Raw genomic sequence first — 6,079 nt, 5'->3', positions numbered from 1 at the left:
TGTTATGGCTAGGATCTTTTCTTCTTCAGTGATTGATGGCTTCTGTAGAATTTCTTAGATAAGGCTTCTATTGTTGCTTCCTGGTTTGGTGCTAGCTAGTTTTGAGAGTGCATCGGCCCGGGCATTCTGTTCTCGGGGTGTGTGTTGAATCTCGTACTCTCCAAGTTGTCCAAGCTGTTCCCTGGTTTTGTCCAAGTACTTTTTCATAGTGGGATCATTGGCTTGGTAGCTGCCTGTTATTTGTGAAGTGACTACCTGTGAGTCACTGAAGATGATAAGTTTTTGAGCTCCAACATCTCTAACCAGCTTCAAACCGGCTAGTAGTGCTTCATATTCCGCTTGATTATTTGAGGCAGGGAACCCAAATTTGAGGGAGAGTTAGATCTGGGTCCCCTGGTCGCTTTCAATTATTACGCCTGCGCCTCTTCCCATTTTATTTGAGGAGCCGTCCACGTATAGATTCCATTCTGTGGGGATTTCCGGTGTGTCCGTAAATTCTGCAATGAAGTGTGCCAGATATCGAGATTTGATGGCTGTCCGACCTTCATATTGAAGTTCGAATTCGGATAACTCGACTGCCCATTGCAAGATTCTGCCTGCCAAGTCTGTTTTCTGTAAGATTCCTTTTTTGGGCTGGTTGGTCTGAATTTTAATGGTGTGAGACTAGAAATATAGGCGAAGTCATCGAGATGTTATTATGAGAGCGTAAGCGAACTTTTCTATTTGCTGGTAGTTCAGCTCGGATCCTTGTAATGCTTTGCTGATAAAGTATATGGGTTGTTGCCCGCTGTTGTCTTCTCGGACCAGTGTTGAGGCTATTGCCCGATTTCCCACTGCGAGGTACAAGATGAGTGGTTCCCCTTCCCGTGGCCAACTTAATATAGGCGGCTGTCCCAGAAATTTTTTGAAGTCTTGGAAGGCTTGCTCGGATTCAACTGTCCATTCAAACTCCTTTCCCGTCCTTAGAGTGGCGTAGAAGGGGAGAGATCTTATTGCGGATCCCGCCGGGAATCTGGACAAGGCTGCCAGCCGCCCGTTGAGTTGTTGTACCTCTTTGATACAAGTCGGGCTTTTCATGTCGAGTACGGCTCTGCACTTGTCCGGGTTTGCCTCGATTCCTCTTTGTGTGATCATAAAACCGAAGAATTTACCAGCTTCTACTGCGAAGGTACATTTTGTGGGATTGAGTCGCATGCCGTGTCGTCTTATGGTGTTGAATACTTGTGTCAGGTCGGATAGTAACATCTCTTCGTTTTGTGTCTTCACTAGCATGTCGTCTACGTAGACCTCCATGATCTTTCCGATGTGTTCTGAAAAAACTTTGTTCATTAATCTTTGGTAACTGGCTCCCGCGTTTTTGAGACCGAAGCGTATAACAATGTAGCAGTAATTTGCCTTTGGGGTTAAGAAAGAGGTTTTTTCTTGGTCGTGTGGGTACATTGAGATTTGGTTATATCCCGAGTATGCGTCCATAAAGGAGAGGTATTTGTATCCGGAGGAGGCATCTACTAGTGCGTCGATGTTTGGGAGCGGATAAGGATCTTTCGGGCAAGCTTTGTTGAGATCGGTATAGTCGGTGCACATTCTTCACTTCCCATTTGACTTTTTTACGAAAACGACATTAGCAAGCCATAGCGGGTATTTGACATCTCTTATGAAGCCTGCCTCCAGTAGAGCTCGTACCTGTTCTTCCACCACTTGAGAGCGTTCTGGTCCTAGCTTTCTGCGCCTTTGTTGTACCGGCCGAGATCCTAGGTAGACTGCTAGCTTGTGGCACATTAGTTTGGGATCTTTGCCTAGCATGTCTGCGGCCTTCCACGCAAAGAGGTCGGCGTTGTCCCATAGGAACTGTTCATACCCTGACCGAGCTCTCCAAACTCGGGAAGTTCGCAGAAGGTCCGACCTCGTCCCAAAGGCCCACGCCTAAGGTCGGACCTCGGACAAATAAAGAAGAAGGCCCATCAAAAGGAACGAAGCCCAAAACCTAAAGGCCGAAAAAGGCCTAGGAAAGGCGGTTCCACAAAAGATAGGGATAAGACTCCCAAAGATAAGATAAGATAAGAATATCTTATCCAGGGAAGATCACGACCAACCACTATAAATACACTGGAGCACCCAGGTATAACTCATACTCTAATTCTACTCAATATCTGCTTGGACCCATGCTAACTTAAGCATCGGAGTGTCATTGCAGGTACAACCCCCAGCCGCTCAGCACACCAAGCTCGGGTCACGGAACCCCTACCTCGGGTCTTGCCAGACGACCGAGCTACACGTTTCAGGTAACCCTCGGAACATTGGCGCCGTTGCCGGGGAACCTAGAAGTCATCCCTTTACCATGGCGGACGACCCTCCCAACAATAACCACGCTACATCAGAACAAGAAGAGGAAATTGACACCGGAGAACGACCGGACAGCCCTCTATCACCACGCACTCCAGGAGGAAACAAACAGAATCGCCCAAAGACATCACTTCCAAACAAAAATCCACAAAATCCCGAAAAAGAAGAGAGCTCAGAAATTCTAGAAGCAGTACGGGCACAGCAAAACCGACTGAAACAACTCAAAGAGGACATGAAAAAGCAGAAAGAAACTGAACAAGATTTGAGAAGGGAAGCTCGCAAGCGCAGAGAGTTAGAAGAAAAGCTGCGGAAGATAGAGGCCGAGTTGAAAGACCGGACGGAACGCGGCACCACCCCCGAAAACGACCATGATCCCTTCATGCAAGAGATCATGAAGGAGAAGGTACCGCGAAACTTCAAACCACCTGATATGGATCTCTACGACGGCACCACCGACCCAAGTCACCACCTCAGCAACTTCCGAAGCAGAATGTACCTGGTCGACGCCTCCGACGCGATTCGGTGCAAAGCCTTCCCCACCACTCTCACCAAGTCGGCCATGAAGTGGTTCGACAACCTGCCACCAGGATCAATCTCCAGCTTCGAGGACCTAACCAAAAAATTCCTAACAAGGTTCTCTATTCAAAAGGACAAGGCAAAACATGCCCCCAGTCTACTCGGGATCAAACAGGGTAACCAAGAAACTCTCCGAGAATACATGGAGCGATTCAACAAAGCCTGCCTGGACATACAACACTTGCCCACTGAAGCAGCCATCATGGGACTAGCAAACGGCCTAAAAGAAGGACCATTTAGCCAATCCCTATCCAAACGATACCCGACCTCCTTATACGAGGTGCAAGAGCGGGCAGAAAAATATATCAACATGGAGGAAACCTCCCAGCTAAGAGACTCTTCTAGGAAGGAATCAACCCACCCACTCCGAGACCGAGATCGAGAACAGAAAAAGAAAGAAGAGTCCAACTCAGACAAACCACGGAAGTACCATAGCTACACTCCCCTCCGAGTTTCCCTGGTAGACGTCTACAGAGAAGTATGCCACACCGAAAAAATCCCAGCGCCCCGACCTTTAAAACACAAGAGAGCGGGGAGAGATCGGTCCGAATACTGTGAATACCACAAGCTCTACGGTCATTCTACTAATGACTGCCACGACCTGAAGAATGTTATAGAAAAGCTAGCCAGAGAAGGAAAACTCGACAGATACATAGCGGAAAAAGGAGAAGAGACCAAAAAGAGAAGGAGGGGAGATAACGAGGATCGGGCCGAACAGACCCTGCGAACCCCTGAAAGGCACATACACATGATAAACGGAGGTTTTGCAGGTGGAGGAACATCCAGATCCTCGCGAAAAAGACACCTCAAAGAGATCTATCATGTCCGAGAAGACAATCCCCTGCCCGAGCTGCCAACCATCTCATTTACCCAAGAAGATGCTCAGGGGATAATACCCGGCCACGACGATCCTATGGTGATCACCATTATCCTAGCAAACGCCAACTTACATCGAACCCTGATTGACCAAGGAAGCTCAGCAGATATCCTGTTCAAAGCGGCCTTCGACAAGCTCGGACTTGAAGAAAAAGAGCTAAAGGCCTATCCCTCCGACCTATTTGGGCTAGGGGACACCCCGATCCACCCCTTAGGATACATCTCGCTACACACTACCTTCGGAAGAGGCGAGCAATCTAAAACGTTAAGCATCGACTACATTATAGTCGACGTTACCTCAGCATACAATGCCCTCATTGGGCGACCAACCCTAAACAGACTGGCAGCTGTGGTCTCAACCCCACACCTCTGTATGAAGTTCCCTACCGCAAAGGGAATCGCCACCCTAAAAGGCGACCAAAAATTAGCACGGCGATGCTACAACGAAAGTCTAAGCCTAAAAGGGAAAGAAGTCAACACAATAGAACTCGGGCGAGTTCAAACCCGAGAAGACCTTCGGCCACAACCAGAGGGAGAAACCGAAAGGATCCAAATCGGGAACACACCTGAAAAATTAACAAACATTGGAGCAAACCTCGAAGCAGGCCTAAAGGAGGAACTCATAACCCTCTTAAGGGAGAATTCCGACCTCTTCGCCTGGAAGGCCTCCGACATGCCAGGCATAAGTCCCGACCTGATGTGCCATAAGCTATCAGTATACCCGGGATCCAGACCCGTCCAACAGAGACGCCGGAAGCTCGGACCCGAGCGCATGCAGGCAATAGAAGAACAGGTACAAGCACTGCTAGATGCAGGATTCATTAGGGAAGTAAAATATCCCCTATGGCTCGCAAACGTGGTCCTGGTAAAAAAGCCCAACGGAAAATGGAGGATGTGCGTCGATTACACGGATCTCAACAAAGCCTGCCCCAAAGACCCATATCCACTACCAAACATCGACGCCTTAGTCGACGCAGCCTCAGGCTACAGATATCTCTCCTTCATGGATGCATACTCGGGATACAATCAAATCCCGATGTACGGACCCGACCAAGAAAAGACCTCTTTCATAACCCCAAGGGCAAACTACTGCTACGTAGTAATGCCCTTCAGGCTGAAGAACGCCGGGGCAACCTACCAGAGGCTAATGAACAAAGTATTCTCAGAGCACATCGGGCTACAGCTAGAAGTGTACGTCGATGATATGCTGGTAAAGACACAAGAAGACAGAAACTTGGTTCCCGACCTCACAAGTGTCTTCGGCACCCTCAGGAAACACAACATGAGACTTAACCCGACCAAGTGCACCTTCGCCGCAGAAGCCGGAAAGTTCTTAGGCTTCATGCTGACTCAAAGAGGCATCGAAGCAAACCCGGACAAATGCCAAGCGATACTCAAAATGAAGAGCCCGACGTGTGTCAAAGAAGTACAACAACTAAATGGAAGGCTAGCCGCCCTATCAAGATTCTTGGCAGGATCAGCGATAAAATCACTACCTCTCTACTCACTCCTAAAGAAAGGGAAACCCTTCTCATGGACCCCGGAGTGCGAAAAAGCCTTCCAAGAATTCAAGGAATTCCTCGGGCAGCCACCAATCCTAACCCGACCTTTAAAAGGGGAAGAGCTCGTATTATACCTCTCGGTCGGACATCGGGCAGTTGCTTCAGCATTAATACGAGAAAATGACCAAGGACAACACCCCATATACTTCGTAAGCAAGGCACTACAAGGGGCCGAATTAAACTATCAGAAAATAGAGAAATTCGCCTACGCCCTAGTATTCACGGCTCGGAGGCTCCGTCCCTACTTTCAAGCCCACACCATCAAAGTCCGGACGAACCAACCCATGAGACACATCCTACAAAAAACAGACATGGCAGGACGAATCCTACAATGGGCGGTGGAACTGTCCGAGTTCGACCTCCACTATGAAGCCCGGACTGCCATAAAATCTCAATATCTAGCCGACTTCATCGCAGAATATACTGAGACCCCGGGAACCCCACTCTCGTGGAATCTGTATGTCGACGGGTCCTCAAACAAAACAGGAAGCGGAGCCGGTGTTATACTCGAAAGCGACCAAGGAACACGGATAGAGCTATCCTTAAAATTCGAGTTCCAGGCTTCAAACAACCAAGCCGAATACGAGGCCCTACTAGCAGGACTAAAGCTAGCCGAAGAGGTCGGAGCCCAGAGAATCACGATCTTCAGCGACTCCCAGGTCGTCACATCACAAGTAAATGGAAGTTACCAGGCCAAAGACCCTACTATGAAAAAATACCTG

Source organism: Arachis stenosperma, chromosome 6, assembly GCF_014773155.1.
Source record: "Arachis stenosperma cultivar V10309 chromosome 6, arast.V10309.gnm1.PFL2, whole genome shotgun sequence".
NCBI classification, from domain to species: Eukaryota; Viridiplantae; Streptophyta; class Magnoliopsida; order Fabales; family Fabaceae; genus Arachis; species Arachis stenosperma.
This window is presented reverse-complemented; position numbering follows the sequence as displayed.